Here is a 15,718-nt window from a genome sequence, read left to right on the forward strand (position 1 = left end):
CAATTCTTTCTGATTTTAGAAACTGCATTAAAGAAGGGGTGCACCGGTCCTGGAGATACTGCAATACCAGGTCAATGCGTGGAGTGGACAGAGCAAGCTCTTTTTCCATCTCCCTGTTCTAAAAATCCATTTAATATATGGTCCCCAGATAGGGGACGTATCAGATATTAAACTGATAAGAACAGATACTACACTTGATCTTAGCCAAAAGGCCGAGAAGCGATAACCAGAATTGGTTTCAAACTACGGAGCCACCCAAGGATCCTGAAAAGTCCATTTGTGGAGATGAGCTCCTGGACTCCCGTTAAGAAGACATGTTGTCAACCTCTAGATCCCTTACATGCCTGCACTTTTCGGCTTGCTGCTGCTGCAATCCACGCGTTTTAGATCTGCATAACTCCACCTCTTTAAACACAGCACCTTCACCCCCTGCTGTTCCCACCCACCTCAACACCGTTGGAAGGGAGGAGAACCAATTAAGGCGGGGGGTGGGGTGGAACGAGCAGCTGTCTACCCTTAGCAGGAGGGCTCCTGATTACATACCTCTCCTGCTGCTGCTGCTGCTGGCTGTCCAGCAGCAGACTGAAGGTGGCTGCTGCTGTGCACAGGTATATAAAGGCTCAGAGCCTATTATGACACGCGCAGCCAGCGTTCCATTGCCACATTCCATCTACTGCAGGCAGGATACCTGGCTGGCTGAATGTCGCTGAGAAGCTCACAGAGACCGCCATAAGCAACAGTTTAACAGAATGCCACAGACTAATCAACCAAACTTTTTGGGTTGGGTTCTCTTTTATAGTCTGCAGGCATTAAATGAAAGAAGTCAGTGTTCCAGCAGAAGGAGACAACGTTTCAGAAAAGGCATTGTAGCAAACCAAAAAAGAAATTTTAAGCGCAGCAGAGTAACCAGCGCACATACCTGTTAGCTCAGGTGAGTTTAAAAGGCTGCTGTTGATAACAAGGGCATTTGCTAAATAGATGGTGTGTGTGCAACAATATACTGAAAGGTCAATTATATTGTGCAGCTTATCTCACCACCTGTAGTTATTTAGGTGAAAGCTCCAAAATGCTTGCCTAATATGTCTGTTTATCCAAAAGGAAGTAAAAAGGGAGAGCTAGAAAGATAGCATTGCATCACATTACATGGCAATGCAATGCACAGTTGCTGAAGTTGAACCAAAATGAGCTTGTAATCTGGCTTCTGCAACTTTGAACATGAAAAATCCAATGAGGAGAAGAAAAGCAAAGCCAAAGAGTCCATCCCAAAATCCGACAAACAAGCAAAATGAACAAAAAACATTGAATTCAATTCTTTCTGATTTTAGAAACTGCATTAAAGAAGGGGTGCACCGGTCCTGGAGATACTGCAATACCAGGTCAATGCGTGGAGTGGACAGAGCAAGCTCTTTTTCCATCTCCCTGTTCTAAAAATCCATTTAATATATGGTCCCCAGATAGGGGACGTATCAGATATTAAACTGATAAGAACAGATACTACACTTGATCTTAGCCAAAAGGCCGAGAAGCGATAACCAGAATTGGTTTCAAACTACGGAGCCACCCAAGGATCCTGAAAAGTCCATTTGTGGAGATGAGCTCCTGGACTCCCGTTAAGAAGACATGTTGTCAACCTCTAGATCCCTTACATGCCTGCACTTTTCGGCTTGCTGCTGCTGCAATCCACGCGTTTTAGATCTGCATAACTCCACCTCTTTAAACACAGCACCTTCACCCCCTGCTGTTCCCACCCGCCTCAACACCGTTGGAAGGGAGGAGAACCAATTAAGGCGGGGGGTGGGGTGGAACGAGCAGCTGTCTACCCTTAGCAGGAGGGCTCCTGATTACATACCTCTCCTGCTGCTGCTGCTGCTGGCTGTCCAGCAGCAGACTGAAGGTGGCTGCTGCTGTGCACAGGTATATAAAGGCTCAGAGCCTATTATGACACGCGCAGCCAGCGTTCCATTGCCACATTCCATCTACTGCAGGCAGGATACCTGGTTGGCTGAATGTCGCTGAGAAGCTCACAGAGACCGCCATAAGCAACAGTTTAACAGAATGCCACAGACTAATCAACCAAACTTTTTGGGTTGGGTTCTCTTTTATAGTCTGCAGGCATTAAATGAAAGAAGTCAGTGTTCCAGCAGAAGGAGACAACGTTTCAGAAAAGGCATTGTAGCAAACCAAAAAAGAAATTTTAAGCGCAGCAGAGTAACCAGCGCACATACCTGTTAGCTCAGGTGAGTTTAAAAGGCTGCTGTTGATAACAAGGGCATTTGCTAAATAGATGGTGTGTGTGCAACAATATACTGAAAGGTCAATTATATTGTGCAGCTTATCTCACCACCTGTAGTTATTTAGGTGAAAGCTCCAAAATGCTTGCCTAATATGTCTGTTTATCCAAAAGGAAGTAAAAAGGGAGAGCTAGAAACATAGCATTGCATCACATTACATGGCAATGCAATGCACAGTTGCTGAAGTTGAACCAAAATGAGCTTGTAATCTGGCTTCTGCAACTTTGAACATGAAAAATCCAATGAGGAGAAGAAAAGCAAAGCCAAAGAGTCCATCCCAAAATCCGACAAACAAGCAAAATGAACAAAAAACATTGAATTCAATTCTTTCTGATTTTAGAAACTGCATTAAAGAAGGGGTGCACCGGTCCTGGAGATACTGCAATACCAGGTCAATGCGTGGAGTGGACAGAGCAAGCTCTTTTTCCATCTCCCTGTTCTAAAAATCCATTTAATATATGGTCCCCAGATAGGGGACGTATCAGATATTAAACTGATAAGAACAGATACTACACTTGATCTTAGCCAAAAGGCCGAGAAGCGATAACCAGAATTGGTTTCAAACTACGGAGCCACCCAAGGATCCTGAAAAGTCCATTTGTGGAGATGAGCTCCTGGACTCCCGTTAAGAAGACATGTTGTCAACCTCTAGATCCCTTACATGCCTGCACTTTTCGGCTTGCTGCTGCTGCAATCCACGCGTTTTAGATCTGCATAACTCCACCTCTTTAAACACAGCACCTTCACCCCCTGCTGTTCCCACCCGCCTCAACACCGTTGGAAGGGAGGAGAACCAATTAAGGCGGGGGGTGGGGTGGAACGAGCAGCTGTCTACCCTTAGCAGGAGGGCTCCTGATTACATACCTCTCCTGCTGCTGCTGCTGCTGGCTGTCCAGCAGCAGACTGAAGGTGGCTGCTGCTGTGCACAGGTATATAAAGGCTCAGAGCCTATTATGACACGCGCAGCCAGCGTTCCATTGCCACATTCCATCTACTGCAGGCAGGATACCTGGCTGGCTGAATGTCGCTGAGAAGCTCACAGAGACCGCCATAAGCAACAGTTTAACAGAATGCCACAGACTAATCAACCAAACTTTTTGGGTTGGGTTCTCTTTTATAGTCTGCAGGCATTAAATGAAAGAAGTCAGTGTTCCAGCAGAAGGAGACAACGTTTCAGAAAAGGCATTGTAGCAAACCAAAAAAGAAATTTTAAGCGCAGCAGAGTAACCAGCGCACATACCTGTTAGCTCAGGTGAGTTTAAAAGGCTGCTGTTGATAACAAGGGCATTTGCTAAATAGATGGTGTGTGTGCAACAATATACTGAAAGGTCAATTATATTGTGCAGCTTATCTCACCACCTGTAGTTATTTAGGTGAAAGCTCCAAAATGCTTGCCTAATATGTCTGTTTATCCAAGAGGAAGTAAAAAGGGAGAGCTAGAAAGATAGCATTGCATCACATTACATGGCAATGCAATGCACAGTTGCTGAAGTTGAACCAAAATGAGCTTGTAATCTGGCTTCTGCAACTTTGAACATGAAAAATCCAATGAGGAGAAGAAAAGCAAAGCCAAAGAGTCCATCCCAAAATCCGACAAACAAGCAAAATGAACAAAAAACATTGAATTCAATTCTTTCTGATTTTAGAAACTGCATTAAAGAAGGGGTGCACCGGTCCTGGAGATACTGCAATACCAGGTCAATGCGTGGAGTGGACAGAGCAAGCTCTTTTTCCATCTCCCTGTTCTAAAAATCCATTTAATATATGGTCCCCAGATAGGGGACGTATCAGATATTAAACTGATAAGAACAGATACTACACTTGATCTTAGCCAAAAGGCCGAGAAGCGATAACCAGAATTGGTTTCAAACTACGGAGCCACCCAAGGATCCTGAAAAGTCCATTTGTGGAGATGAGCTCCTGGACTCCCGTTAAGAAGACATGTTGTCAACCTCTAGATCCCTTACATGCCTGCACTTTTCGGCTTGCTGCTGCTGCAATCCACGCGTTTTAGATCTGCATAACTCCACCTCTTTAAACACAGCACCTTCACCCCCTGCTGTTCCCACCCGCCTCAACACCGTTGGAAAGGAGGAGAACCAATTAAGGCGGGGGGTGGGGTGGAACGAGCAGCTGTCTACCCTTAGCAGGAGGGCTCCTGATTACATACCTCTCCTGCTGCTGCTGCTGCTGGCTGTCCAGCAGCAGACTGAAGGTGGCTGCTGCTGTGCACAGGTATATAAAGGCTCAGAGCCTATTATGACACGCGCAGCCAGCGTTCCATTGCCACATTCCATCTACTGCAGGCAGGATACCTGGCTGGCTGAATGTCGCTGAGAAGCTCACAGAGACCGCCATAAGCAACAGTTTAACAGAATGCCACAGACTAATCAACCAAACTTTTTGGGTTGGGTTCTCTTTTATAGTCTGCAGGCATTAAATGAAAGAAGTCAGTGTTCCAGCAGAAGGAGACAACGTTTCAGAAAAGGCATTGTAGCAAACCAAAAAAGAAATTTTAAGCGCAGCAGAGTAACCAGCGCACATACCTGTTAGCTCAGGTGAGTTTAAAAGGCTGCTGTTGATAACAAGGGCATTTGCTAAATAGATGGTGTGTGTGCAACAATATACTGAAAGGTCAATTATATTGTGCAGCTTATCTCACCACCTGTAGTTATTTAGGTGAAAGCTCCAAAATGCTTGCCTAATATGTCTGTTTATCCAAAAGGAAGTAAAAAGGGAGAGCTAGAAAGATAGCATTGCATCACATTACATGGCAATGCAATGCACAGTTGCTGAAGTTGAACCAAAATGAGCTTGTAATCTGGCTTCTGCAACTTTGAACATGAAAAATCCAATGAGGAGAAGAAAAGCAAAGCCAAAGAGTCCATCCCAAAATCCGACAAACAAGCAAAATGAACAAAAAACTTTGAATTCAATTCTATCTGATTTTAGAAACTGCATTAAAGAAGGGGTGCACCGGTCCTGGAGATACTGCAATACCAGGTCAATGCGTGGAGTGGACAGAGCAAGCTCTTTTTCCATCTCCCTGTTCTAAAAATCCATTTAATATATGGTCCCCAGATAGGGGACGTATCAGATATTAAACTGATAAGAACAGATACTACACTTGATCTTAGCCAAAAGGCCGAGAAGCGATAACCAGAATTGGTTTCAAACTACGGAGCCACCCAAGGATCCTGAAAAGTCCATTTGTGGAGATGAGCTCCTGGACTCCCGTTAAGAAGACATGTTGTCAACCTCTAGATCCCTTACATGCCTGCACTTTTCGGCTTGCTGCTGCTGCAATCCACGCGTTTTAGATCTGCATAACTCCACCTCTTTAAACACAGCACCTTCACCCCCTGCTGTTCCCACCCGCCTCAACACCGTTGGAAGGGAGGAGAACCAATTAAGGCGGGGGGTGGGGTGGAACGAGCAACTGTCTACCCTTAGCAGGAGGGCTCCTGATTACATACCTCTCCTGCTGCTGCTGCTGCTGGCTGTCCAGCAGCAGACTGAAGGTGGCTGCTGCTGTGCACAGGTATATAAAGGCTCAGAGCCTATTATGACACGCGCAGCCAGCGTTCCATTGCCACATTCCATCTACTGCAGGCAGGATACCTGGCTGGCTGAATGTCGCTGAGAAGCTCACAGAGACCGCCATAAGCAACAGTTTAACAGAATGCCACAGACTAATCAACCAAACTTTTTGGGTTGGGTTCTCTTTTATAGTCTGCAGGCATTAAATGAAAGAAGTCAGTGTTCCAGCAGAAGGAGACAACGTTTCAGAAAAGGCATTGTAGCAAACCAAAAAAGAAATTTTAAGCGCAGCAGAGTAACCAGCGCACATACCTGTTAGCTCAGGTGAGTTTAAAAGGCTGCTGTTGATAACAAGGGCATTTGCTAAATAGATGGTGTGTGTGCAACAATATACTGAAAGGTCAATTATATTGTGCAGCTTATCTCACCACCTGTAGTTATTTAGGTGAAAGCTCCAAAATGCTTGCCTAATATGTCTGTTTATCCAAAAGGAAGTAAAAAGGGAGAGCTAGAAAGATAGCATTGCATCACATTACATGGCAATGCAATGCACAGTTGCTGAAGTTGAACCAAAATGAGCTTGTAATCTGGCTTCTGCAACTTTGAACATGAAAAATCCAATGAGGAGAAGAAAAGCAAAGCCAAAGAGTCCATCCCAAAATCCGACAAACAAGCAAAATGAACAAAAAACATTGAATTCAATTCTTTCTGATTTTAGAAACTGCATTAAAGAAGGGGTGCACCGGTCCTGGAGATACTGCAATACCAGGTCAATGCGTGGAGTGGACAGAGCAAGCTCTTTTTCCATCTCCCTGTTCTAAAAATCCATTTAATATATGGTCCCTAGATAGGGGACGTATCAGATATTAAACTGATAAGAACAGATTTTTTTTTTTTTATCGAAAGCCCGAATTCGTGTACAAAACCCGAGTGCGCTTAAAAAAGTGACAAGTGCCACAAAAAAAAGTGCACTAGGATGCTGGTCTTCTTGAAACCCTCTCCAAAAGGAGAAGGGTCCCCCAAACCATTCCCCGTCCCTCCGAGCCAGAAGGCCACAGCGAGGCACAGGGACAAATAGCCACCTCCAGCCGGAGCCAGAGGCGACCCATTCTTACCCTCAATACCTGCCCGAGTTCTCACCCGAGCAAGGCACTGGGAGCCAAAGACTGTGCTCCCCTCCCGGAAGAGGGGAGCCAACAACGCTCTCCTCCCGAAAGAGGAGAGCCAGGGGGGTTCAGGGGGGAGCGGAACCTGATGGCCACACACTCCCCCCCTAGACCTGCCAAGAGAGGAACCCGTAAGGGAACCGCATCCCGACAAAATCCTAGTAAGGACGTGGACACACGTGAAAAAGTGGACACACAGTGACAAAAAAAAATTAAATAAATAGTGAAGGTTTCACAGTATAATACTGCCCGGACCTTCGACCGGGAATTGAAAAATTCCCCATCCTAAGGCCAGAAGGCCCGGAATAAGGGTGTGTGTGAAGAAAGAAATATTGAAGTGCTAGTGCAAATGTGCCATAAACTCAAGTGGGGTTCCCAATCCCAGTGAGTTAAGGCACCCCAGGGTCACCACTCCTGGGGCACTTCACACTTCGGGCTTTCGATCTTCCCCGGCCCAATGGCGTCGATCCTGGGGGGCCATGCTTTCCACCAGATGACTATATTAGCCACCTGGCGTACTAACAAGCACCTAAACCCCAGTGTGCATAATGTATCAATCTACTAGGGCGGCCAACATCCAAAACCGCCTTTTCGAAAGATACTACACTTGATCTTAGCCAAAAGGCCGAGAAGCGATAACCAGAATTGGTTTCAAACTACGGAGCCACCCAAGGATCCTGAAAAGTCCATTTGTGGAGATGAGCTCCTGGACTCCCGTTAAGAAGACATGTTGTCAACCTCTAGATCCCTTACATGCCTGCACTTTTCGGCTTGCTGCTGCTGCAATCCACGCGTTTTAGATCTGCATAACTCCACCTCTTTAAACACAGCACCTTCACCCCCTGCTGTTCCCACCCGCCTCAACACCGTTGGAAGGGAGGAGAACCAATTAAGGCGGGGGGTGGGGTGGAACGAGCAGCTGTCTACCCTTAGCAGGAGGGCTCCTGATTACATACCTCTCCTGCTGCTGCTGCTGGCTGTCCAGCAGCAGACTGAAGGTGGCTGCTGCTGTGCACAGGTATATAAAGGCTCAGAGCCTATTATGACACGCGCAGCCAGCGTTCCATTGCCACATTCCATCTACTGCAGGCAGGATACCTGGCTGGCTGAATGTCGCTGAGAAGCTCACAGAGACCGCCATAAGCAACAGTTTAACAGAATGCCACAGACTAATCAACCAAACTTTTTGGGTTGGGTTCTCTTTTATAGTCTGCAGGCATTAAATGAAAGAAGTCAGTGTTCCAGCAGAAGGAGACAACGTTTCAGAAAAGGCATTGTAGCAAACCAAAAAAGAAATTTTAAGCGCAGCAGAGTAACCAGCGCACATACCTGTTAGCTCAGGTGAGTTTAAAAGGCTGCTGTTGATAACAAGGGCATTTGCTAAATAGATGGTGTGTGTGCAACAATATACTGAAAGGTCAATTATATTGTGCAGCTTATCTCACCACCTGTAGTTATTTAGGTGAAAGCTCCAAAATGCTTGCCTAATATGTCTGTTTATCCAAAAGGAAGTAAAAAGGGAGAGCTAGAAAGATAGCATTGCATCACATTACATGGCAATGCAATGCACAGTTGCTGAAGTTGAACCAAAATGAGCTTGTAATCTGGCTTCTGCAACTTTGAACATGAAAAATCCAATGAGGAGAAGAAAAGCAAAGCCAAAGAGTCCATCCCAAAATCCGACAAACAAGCAAAATGAACAAAAAACATTGAATTCAATTCTTTCTGATTTTAGAAACTGCATTAAAGAAGGGGTGCACCGGTCCTGGAGATACTGCAATACCAGGTCAATGCGTGGAGTGGACAGAGCAAGCTCTTTTTCCATCTCCCTGTTCTAAAAATCCATTTAATATATGGTCCCCAGATAGGGGACGTATCAGATATTAAACTGATAAGAACAGATTTTTTTTTTTTTATCGAAAGCCCGAATTCGTGTACAAAACCCGAGTGCGCTTAAAAAAGTGACAAGTGCCACAAAAAAAAGTGCACTAGGATGCTGGTCTTCTTGAAACCCTCTCCAAAAGGAGAAGGGTCCCCCAAACCATTCCCCGTCCCTCCGAGCCAGAAGGCCACAGCGAGGCACAGGGACAAATAGCCACCTCCAGCCGGAGCCAGAGGCGACCCAATCTTACCCTCAATACCTGCCCGAGTTCTCACCCGAGCAAGGCACTGGGAGCCAAAGACTGTGCTCCCCTCCCGGAAGAGGGGAGCCAACAACGCTCTCCTCCCGAAAGAGGAGAGCCAGGGGGGTTCAGGGGGGAGCGGAACCTGATGGCCACACACTCCCCCCCTAGACCTGCCAAGAGAGGAACCCGTAAGGGAACCGCATCCCGACAAAATCCTAGTAAGGACGTGGACACACGTGAAAAAGTGGACACACAGTGACAAAAAAAAATTAAATAAATAGTGAAGGTTTCACAGTATAATACTGCCCGGACCTTCGACCGGGAATTGAAAAATTCCCCATCCTAAGGCCAGAAGGCCCGGAATAAGGGTGTGTGTGAAGAAAGAAATATTGAAGTGCTAGTGCAAATGTGCCATAAACTCAAGTGGGGTTCCCAATCCCAGTGAGTTAAGGCACCCCAGGGTCACCACTCCTGGGGCACTTCACACTTCGGGCTTTCGATCTTCCCCGGCCCAATGGCGTCGATCCTGGGGGGCCATGCTTTCCACCAGATGACTATATTAGCCACCTGGCGTACTAACAAGCACCTAAACCCCAGTGTGCATAATGTATCAATCTACTAGGGCGGCCAACATCCAAAACCGCCTTTTCGAAAGATACTACACTTGATCTTAGCCAAAAGGCCGAGAAGCGATAACCAGAATTGGTTTCAAACTACGGAGCCACCCAAGGATCCTGAAAAGTCCATTTGTGGAGATGAGCTCCTGGACTCCCGTTAAGAAGACATGTTGTCAACCTCTAGATCCCTTACATGCCTGCACTTTTCGGCTTGCTGCTGCTGCAATCCACGCGTTTTAGATCTGCATAACTCCACCTCTTTAAACACAGCACCTTCACCCCCTGCTGTTCCCACCCGCCTCAACACCGTTGGAAGGGAGGAGAACCAATTAAGGCGGGGGGTGGGGTGGAACGAGCAGCTGTCTACCCTTAGCAGGAGGGCTCCTGATTACATACCTCTCCTGCTGCTGCTGCTGCTGGCTGTCCAGCAGCAGACTGAAGGTGGCTGCTGCTGTGCACAGGTATATAAAGGCTCAGAGCCTATTATGACACGCGCAGCCAGCGTTCCATTGCCACATTCCATCTACTGCAGGCAGGATACCTGGCTGGCTGAATGTCGCTGAGAAGCTCACAGAGACCGCCATAAGCAACAGTTTAACAGAATGCCACAGACTAATCAACCAAACTTTTTGGGTTGGGTTCTCTTTTATAGTCTGCAGGCATTAAATGAAAGAAGTCAGTGTTCCAGCAGAAGGAGACAACGTTTCAGAAAAGGCATTGTAGCAAACCAAAAAAGAAATTTTAAGCGCAGCAGAGTAACCAGCGCACATACCTGTTAGCTCAGGTGAGTTTAAAAGGCTGCTGTTGATAACAAGGGCATTTGCTAAATAGATGGTGTGTGTGCAACAATATACTGAAAGGTCAATTATATTGTGCAGCTTATCTCACCACCTGTAGTTATTTAGGTGAAAGCTCCAAAATGCTTGCCTAATATGTCTGTTTATCCAAAAGGAAGTAAAAAGGGAGAGCTAGAAAGATAGCATTGCATCACATTACATGGCAATGCAATGCACAGTTGCTGAAGTTGAACCAAAATGAGCTTGTAATCTGGCTTCTGCAACTTTGAACATGAAAAATCCAATGAGGAGAAGAAAAGCAAAGCCAAAGAGTCCATCCCAAAATCCGACAAACAAGCAAAATGAACAAAAAACATTGAATTCAATTCTTTCTGATTTTAGAAACTGCATTAAAGAAGGGGTGCACCGGTCCTGGAGATACTGCAATACCAGGTCAATGCGTGGAGTGGACAGAGCAAGCTCTTTTTCCATCTCCCTGTTCTAAAAATCCATTTAATATATGGTCCCCAGATAGGGGACGTATCAGATATTAAACTGATAAGAACAGATTTTTTTTTTTTTATCGAAAGCCCGAATTCGTGTACAAAACCCGAGTGCGCTTAAAAAAGTGACAAGTGCCACAAAAAAAAGTGCACTAGGATGCTGGTCTTCTTGAAACCCTCTCCAAAAGGAGAAGGGTCCCCCAAACCATTCCCCGTCCCTCCGAGCCAGAAGGCCACAGCGAGGCACAGGGACAAATAGCCACCTCCAGCCGGAGCCAGAGGCGACCCAATCTTACCCTCAATACCTGCCCGAGTTCTCACCCGAGCAAGGCACTGGGAGCCAAAGACTGTGCTCCCCTCCCGGAAGAGGGGAGCCAACAACGCTCTCCTCCCGAAAGAGGAGAGCCAGGGGGGTTCAGGGGGGAGCAGAACCTGATGGCCACACACTCCCCCCCTAGACCTGCCAAGAGAGGAACCCGTAAGGGAACCGCATCCCGACAAAATCCTAGTAAGGACGTGGACACACGTGAAAAAGTGGACACACAGTGACAAAAAAAAATTAAATAAATAGTGAAGGTTTCACAGTATAATACTGCCCGGACCTTCGACCGGGAATTGAAAAATTCCCCATCCTAAGGCCAGAAGGCCCGGAATAAGGGTGTGTGTGAAGAAAGAAATATTGAAGTGCTAGTGCAAATGTGCCATAAACTCAAGTGGGGTTCCCAATCCCAGTGAGTTAAGGCACCCCAGGGTCACCACTCCTGGGGCACTTCACACTTCGGGCTTTCGATCTTCCCCGGCCCAATGGCGTCGATCCTGGGGGGCCATGCTTTCCACCAGATGACTATATTAGCCACCTGGCGTACTAACAAGCACCTAAACCCCAGTGTGCATAATGTATCAATCTACTAGGGCGGCCAACATCCAAAACCGCCTTTTCGAAAGATACTACACTTGATCTTAGCCAAAAGGCCGAGAAGCGATAACCAGAATTGGTTTCAAACTACGGAGCCACCCAAGGATCCTGAAAAGTCCATTTGTGGAGATGAGCTCCTGGACTCCCGTTAAGAAGACATGTTGTCAACCTCTAGATCCCTTACATGCCTGCACTTTTCGGCTTGCTGCTGCTGCAATCCACGCGTTTTAGATCTGCATAACTCCACCTCTTTAAACACAGCACCTTCACCCCCTGCTGTTCCCACCCGCCTCAACACCGTTGGAAGGGAGGAGAACCAATTAAGGCGGGGGGTGGGGTGGAACGAGCAGCTGTCTACCCTTAGCAGGAGGGCTCCTGATTACATACCTCTCCTGCTGCTGCTGCTGCTGGCTGTCCAGCAGCAGACTGAAGGTGGCTGCTGCTGTGCACAGGTATATAAAGGCTCAGAGCCTATTATGACACGCGCAGCCAGCGTTCCATTGCCACATTCCATCTACTGCAGGCAGGATACCTGGCTGGCTGAATGTCGCTGAGAAGCTCACAGAGACCGCCATAAGCAACAGTTTAACAGAATGCCACAGACTAATCAACCAAACTTTTTGGGTTGGGTTCTCTTTTATAGTCTGCAGGCATTAAATGAAAGAAGTCAGTGTTCCAGCAGAAGGAGACAACGTTTCAGAAAAGGCATTGTAGCAAACCAAAAAAGAAATTTTAAGCGCAGCAGAGTAACCAGCGCACATACCTGTTAGCTCAGGTGAGTTTAAAAGGCTGCTGTTGATAACAAGGGCATTTGCTAAATAGATGGTGTGTGTGCAACAATATACTGAAAGGTCAATTATATTGTGCAGCTTATCTCACCACCTGTAGTTATTTAGGTGAAAGCTCCAAAATGCTTGCCTAATATGTCTGTTTATCCAAAAGGAAGTAAAAAGGGAGAGCTAGAAAGATAGCATTGCATCACATTACATGGCAATGCAATGCACAGTTGCTGAAGTTGAACCAAAATGAGCTTGTAATCTGGCTTCTGCAACTTTGAACATGAAAAATCCAATGAGGAGAAGAAAAGCAAAGCCAAAGAGTCCATCCCAAAATCCGACAAACAAGCAAAATGAACAAAAAACATTGAATTCAATTCTTTCTGATTTTAGAAACTGCATTAAAGAAGGGGTGCACCGGTCCTGGAGATACTGCAATACCAGGTCAATGCGTGGAGTGGACAGAGCAAGCTCTTTTTCCATCTCCCTGTTCTAAAAATCCATTTAATATATGGTCCCCAGATAGGGGACGTATCAGATATTAAACTGATAAGAACAGATACTACACTTGATCTTAGCCAAAAGGCCGAGAAGCGATAACCAGAATTGGTTTCAAACTACGGAGCCACCCAAGGATCCTGAAAAGTCCATTTGTGGAGATGAGCTCCTGGACTCCCGTTAAGAAGACATGTTGTCAACCTCTAGATCCCTTACATGCCTGCACTTTTCGGCTTGCTGCTGCTGCAATCCACGCGTTTTAGATCTGCATAACTCCACCTCTTTAAACACAGCACCTTCACCCCCTGCTGTTCCCACCCGCCTCAACACCGTTGGAAGGGAGGAGAACCAATTAAGGCGGGGGGTGGGGTGGAACGAGCAGCTGTCTACCCTTAGCAGGAGGGCTCCTGATTACATACCTCTCCTGCTGCTGCTGCTGGCTGTCCAGCAGCAGACTGAAGGTGGCTGCTGCTGTGCACAGGTATATAAAGGCTCAGAGCCTATTATGACACGCGCAGCCAGCGTTCCATTGCCACATTCCATCTACTGCAGGCAGGATACCTGGCTGGCTGAATGTCGCTGAGAAGCTCACAGAGACCGCCATAAGCAACAGTTTAACAGAATGCCACAGACTAATCAACCAAACTTTTTGGGTTGGGTTCTCTTTTATAGTCTGCAGGCATTAAATGAAAGAAGTCAGTGTTCCAGCAGAAGGAGACAACGTTTCAGAAAAGGCATTGTAGCAAACCAAAAAAGAAATTTTAAGCGCAGCAGAGTAACCAGCGCACATACCTGTTAGCTCAGGTGAGTTTAAAAGGCTGCTGTTGATAACAAGGGCATTTGCTAAATAGATGGTGTGTGTGCAACAATATACTGAAAGGTCAATTATATTGTGCAGCTTATCTCACCACCTGTAGTTATTTAGGTGAAAGCTCCAAAATGCTTGCCTAATATGTCTGTTTATCCAAAAGGAAGTAAAAAGGGAGAGCTAGAAAGATAGCATTGCATCACATTACATGGCAATGCAATGCACAGTTGCTGAAGTTGAACCAAAATGAGCTTGTAATCTGGCTTCTGCAACTTTGAACATGAAAAATCCAATGAGGAGAAGAAAAGCAAAGCCAAAGAGTCCATCCCAAAATCCGACAAACAAGCAAAATGAACAAAAAACATTGAATTCAATTCTTTCTGATTTTAGAAACTGCATTAAAGAAGGGGTGCACCGGTCCTGGAGATACTGCAATACCAGGTCAATGCGTGGAGTGGACAGAGCAAGCTCTTTTTCCATCTCCCTGTTCTAAAAATCCATTTAATATATGGTCCCCAGATAGGGGACGTATCAGATATTAAACTGATAAGAACAGATTTTTTTTTTTTTATCGAAAGCCCGAATTCGTGTACAAAACCCGAGTGCGCTTAAAAAAGTGACAAGTGCCACAAAAAAAAGTGCACTAGGATGCTGGTCTTCTTGAAACCCTCTCCAAAAGGAGAAGGGTCCCCCAAACCATTCCCCGTCCCTCCGAGCCAGAAGGCCACAGCGAGGCACAGGGACAAATAGCCACCTCCAGCCGGAGCCAGAGGCGACCCAATCTTACCCTCAATACCTGCCCGAGTTCTCACCCGAGCAAGGCACTGGGAGCCAAAGACTGTGCTCCCCTCCCGGAAGAGGGGAGCCAACAACGCTCTCCTCCCGAAAGAGGAGAGCCAGGGGGGTTCAGGGGGGAGCGGAACCTGATGGCCACACACTCCCCCCCTAGACCTGCCAAGAGAGGAACCCGTAAGGGAACCGCATCCCGACAAAATCCTAGTAAGGACGTGGACACACGTGAAAAAGTGGACACACAGTGACAAAAAAAAATTAAATAAATAGTGAAGGTTTCACAGTATAATACTGCCCGGACCTTCGACCGGGAATTGAAAAATTCCCCATCCTAAGGCCAGAAGGCCCGGAATAAGGGTGTGTGTGAAGAAAGAAATATTGAAGTGCTAGTGCAAATGTGCCATAAACTCAAGTGGGGTTCCCAATCCCAGTGAGTTAAGGCACCCCAGGGTCACCACTCCTGGGGCACTTCACACTTCGGGCTTTCGATCTTCCCCGGCCCAATGGCGTCGATCCTGGGGGGCCATGCTTTCCACCAGATGACTATATTAGCCACCTGGCGTACTAACAAGCACCTAAACCCCAGTGTGCATAATGTATCAATCTACTAGGGCGGCCAACATCCAAAACCGCCTTTTCGAAAGATACTACACTTGATCTTAGCCAAAAGGCCGAGAAGCGATAACCAGAATTGGTTTCAAACTACGGAGCCACCCAAGGATCCTGAAAAGTCCATTTGTGGAGATGAGCTCCTGGACTCCCGTTAAGAAGACATGTTGTCAACCTCTAGATCCCTTACATGCCTGCACTTTTCGGCTTGCTGCTGCTGCAATCCACGCGTTTTAGATCTGCATAACTCCACCTCTTTAAACACAGCACCTTCACCCCCTGCTGTTCCCACCCGCCTCA

At 46.6% G+C, this 15,718-nt stretch overlaps 10 non-coding genes and 4 pseudogenes across 10 annotated transcripts; all 14 read right to left on the minus strand.

The window, feature by feature from the left end:
• Window positions 1-33: 33 nt before the first annotated feature.
• Window positions 34-224, minus strand: LOC141204615 (U2 spliceosomal RNA). The gene has a single exon (XR_012275475.1). It is a non-coding gene; the product is annotated as a U2 spliceosomal RNA (small nuclear RNA).
• A 1,115-nt stretch (window positions 225-1,339) lies between these two features.
• On the minus strand, window positions 1,340-1,530 carry LOC141204617 (U2 spliceosomal RNA). Its single transcript, XR_012275477.1, has one exon. It is a non-coding gene; the product is annotated as a U2 spliceosomal RNA (small nuclear RNA).
• A 1,115-nt stretch (window positions 1,531-2,645) lies between these two features.
• LOC141204618 (U2 spliceosomal RNA) lies at window positions 2,646-2,836 on the minus strand. Its single transcript, XR_012275478.1, has one exon. It is a non-coding gene; the product is annotated as a U2 spliceosomal RNA (small nuclear RNA).
• A 1,115-nt stretch (window positions 2,837-3,951) lies between these two features.
• LOC141204619 (U2 spliceosomal RNA) lies at window positions 3,952-4,142 on the minus strand. The gene has a single exon (XR_012275479.1). It is a non-coding gene; the product is annotated as a U2 spliceosomal RNA (small nuclear RNA).
• Window positions 4,143-5,257: 1,115 nt separating this feature from the next.
• LOC141204621 (U2 spliceosomal RNA) lies at window positions 5,258-5,448 on the minus strand. The gene has a single exon (XR_012275480.1). It is a non-coding gene; the product is annotated as a U2 spliceosomal RNA (small nuclear RNA).
• Window positions 5,449-6,563: 1,115 nt separating this feature from the next.
• On the minus strand, window positions 6,564-6,748 carry LOC141204376 (U2 spliceosomal RNA). Its single transcript, XR_012275305.1, has one exon. It is a non-coding gene; the product is annotated as a U2 spliceosomal RNA (small nuclear RNA).
• A 794-nt stretch (window positions 6,749-7,542) lies between these two features.
• LOC141204456 (U2 spliceosomal RNA) lies at window positions 7,543-7,634 on the minus strand (annotated as a pseudogene).
• A 1,112-nt stretch (window positions 7,635-8,746) lies between these two features.
• LOC141204302 (U2 spliceosomal RNA) lies at window positions 8,747-8,931 on the minus strand. The gene has a single exon (XR_012275256.1). It is a non-coding gene; the product is annotated as a U2 spliceosomal RNA (small nuclear RNA).
• Window positions 8,932-9,725: 794 nt separating this feature from the next.
• LOC141204457 (U2 spliceosomal RNA) lies at window positions 9,726-9,817 on the minus strand (annotated as a pseudogene).
• Window positions 9,818-10,932: 1,115 nt separating this feature from the next.
• Window positions 10,933-11,117, minus strand: LOC141204303 (U2 spliceosomal RNA). Its single transcript, XR_012275257.1, has one exon. It is a non-coding gene; the product is annotated as a U2 spliceosomal RNA (small nuclear RNA).
• A 794-nt stretch (window positions 11,118-11,911) lies between these two features.
• On the minus strand, window positions 11,912-12,003 carry LOC141204458 (U2 spliceosomal RNA; annotated as a pseudogene).
• Window positions 12,004-13,118: 1,115 nt separating this feature from the next.
• On the minus strand, window positions 13,119-13,309 carry LOC141204622 (U2 spliceosomal RNA). The gene has a single exon (XR_012275481.1). It is a non-coding gene; the product is annotated as a U2 spliceosomal RNA (small nuclear RNA).
• Window positions 13,310-14,421: 1,112 nt separating this feature from the next.
• Window positions 14,422-14,606, minus strand: LOC141204304 (U2 spliceosomal RNA). Its single transcript, XR_012275258.1, has one exon. It is a non-coding gene; the product is annotated as a U2 spliceosomal RNA (small nuclear RNA).
• Window positions 14,607-15,400: 794 nt separating this feature from the next.
• Window positions 15,401-15,492, minus strand: LOC141204460 (U2 spliceosomal RNA; annotated as a pseudogene).
• Window positions 15,493-15,718: the final 226 nt, after the last annotated feature.

The sequence above is a fragment of the Phyllobates terribilis genome, unplaced genomic scaffold (genome assembly GCF_046119375.1).
Source record: "Phyllobates terribilis strain yellow unplaced genomic scaffold, ASM4611937v1 Scaffold_134__1_contigs__length_4944459, whole genome shotgun sequence".
Classification (NCBI taxonomy): domain Eukaryota; kingdom Metazoa; phylum Chordata; class Amphibia; order Anura; family Dendrobatidae; genus Phyllobates; species Phyllobates terribilis.